The sequence below is a fragment of the Coturnix japonica genome, chromosome 28, assembly GCF_054131305.1.
Source record: "Coturnix japonica strain WE chromosome 28, WE-NBRP24, whole genome shotgun sequence".
NCBI classification, from domain to species: Eukaryota; Metazoa; Chordata; class Aves; order Galliformes; family Phasianidae; genus Coturnix; species Coturnix japonica.
In genome coordinates this window covers 87,501-90,000 of record NC_140690.1, presented here as the reverse complement: position 1 = coordinate 90,000, position 2,500 = coordinate 87,501, and positions in this window count along the sequence as shown.

Genomic DNA, 2,500 nt, shown 5'->3' with positions numbered 1-2,500 from the left:
TCGATCGACGGAAAGAAGGGGGGAGCAGGGAGGGGACGGGAGGGGTAAGGGTGCGGTGAGGTAGAAGAGGAGGGACGGTGGGGGAAGGCACGAGCCCTTCCACCCGGGCGCGGCGGAAAGACCGCACGCGCACGTGCGTGTGGGTGTGCGTGGGCAACGTCCGCCGAGAGGTGCTCGCCCTTGCCTGAACACCGGCCCGCCCCACGCCGCCCCGAACGACACGGGGAGCGGGATTGAGCCGGCCCGCCGGGAAGCCTCTCCGACGCGCCCGAGGAGCGCCACGGTGGATCGGGTCGGGGCTCCCGCGTGCGAGTGAGAGCGGTGCGAAAGGGAGAACGCGGCGCCGCCGCCGCGACAAGCGAGCTCCGGGTCCCCCTTCTCCTTCCCTCGTGACGGCGGGACCCGCCGGGGACGCCCCCGGCCCTTCTGCGTCCGACTGCCGGCCGCCCGGCACGCCGGCCCGCGCCCTTTTCTTCCCTCTGCCTGTCTGTCTGTCTGCCTTCCTTCCTCCGTCCTCGGGGCTCTTCCCATGGCAGCGCGGCGCGGGGAGACGCCTGCCCACGCTCACTCTCTCGCCTTTCGCCCCGATTTTGGAGGGTTCCCCGCTCGCGGAACGAGCGAACGCCAGAGTCCGGGGCCGAACTGCGACACGGGCAGCGAACATCCGACCGACGGAGGCCACCGGACCGAGCGAAACAAGCGGCGCACCAGAAAGCCGCAACCGAAAAACTCCACAGCCCGGCGGTCAACCGCGCTCGCCTGCGCCCGCTCGTTGCCGCCTCTGGAGACGAGCACGCGCTCGCTCCTGCAGACGAAAACGGAAGGCGTAAGAAAAAACAGCTTCGGAAAAGAACGGCGCCGACTACCGGCAGAGGCGCCGAGGGTAAGCGGCGCTCTACGTCGACGTAACGGTAGGTAAGAAACAACAGCGACCCCCTAGCAAGCTCCGGAGCTTTAGCGCCCCCCATCTCACAGGGCGGCAAAGCCTAGCCGAAAGCGGGTAGACCTGGCAGCTAAACGCAAGCCGCACGGGCAGCGACCCCTAGCCGCCGCCGCCGAGCACCACGGCCCGCTCGGAGCCGGGTAGACCGTGCCGACCAAGACGAGCCGCATAGGCAGCGACCCCTAGCCGCCGCCGCCGAGCACCACGGCCCGCTCGGAGCCGGGTAGACCGTGCCGACCTAGTCGAGCCGCATAGGCAGCGACCCCTAGCCGCCGCCGCCGAGCACCACGGCCCGCTCGGAGCCGGGTAGACCGTGCCGACCTAGTCGAGACGCTTAGGCAGCGACCTCTAGCAGACGCCGCCGAGCACCACGGCCCGCTCGGAGCCGGGTAGACCGTGCCGACCTAGTCGAGCCGCATAGGCAGCGACCCCTAGCCGCCGCCGCCGAGCACCACGGCCCGCTCGGAGCCGGGTAGACCGTGCCGACCTAGTCGAGCCGCATAGGCAGCGACCCCTAACCGCCGCCGCCGAGCACCACGGCCCGCTCGGAGCCGGGTAGACCGTGCCGACCTAGTCGAGCCGCATAGGCAGCGACCCCTACCCACCGCCGCCGAGCACCACGGCCCGCTCGGAGCCGGGTAGACCGTGCCGACCTAGTCGAGCCGCATGGGCAGCGACGCCTAGCCGCCGAAGCCGTGCCCCCCCCCCTTGCTCCCCGCCCCCCCCCCCTTCTTCCCCCCCCGGAGACGCTCGGAGCCGGGTACACAGTGCCGGCGCAGCGGAGCAGCCACAAGAGCGGCACTTGGCCACTTCCGCGGAACGTCCGAGCCGAGCTGAGTCCGCCTGGAGAGGCTGGACCGTGCCGCCGCGGCTCAGATCGCCCGACTCCGCCCAGGAGCGTCCGAGCCGAGCGGAACCCGCCGGGAGCGGTTGGACCGTGCCGGCGCACTCGAGCCGCCGCGGCTCAGATCGCCGGACGCCGCCGAGGAACGTCCGAGCCGAGCGGAGCCCGCCGGGAGAGGCTGGACCGTGCCGGCGCACCCGAGCCTCCGCGGCTGAGACCCCCCGGACGCCGCCGCGGAACGTCCGAGCCAAGCCGAGCCCGCCGAGAGCGGTTGGACCGTGCCGGCGCACTCGAGCCGCCGCGGCTCAGATCGCCCGACTCCGCCCAGGAGCGTCCGAGCCGAGCGGAACCCGCCGGGAGCGGTTGGACCGTGCCGGCGCACTCGAGCCGCCGCGGCTCAGATCGCCGGACGCCGACGAGGAAAGTCCGTGCCGAGCGGAGCCCGCAGGGAGGGGCTGTGCAGTGCCGGCGCACTCGAGCCGCCGCGGCTGAGACCCCCCCGGACACCACCGAGGAACGTCCGAACCGAACGGAGCCCGCCGGGAGAGGCTGGACCGTGCCGGCGCACACGAGCCTCCGCGCTGGCCAGCGGTCGCTGCACGTCCGGCTCGAGTTGGTCGGCACGGTCTACCCGGCTCCGAGCGGACCGAAGCTCATGCGGCGGCGGCCAGGGGTCGCTGAGCGGCGGCCGGCTCACGTCGGCACGGTCTACC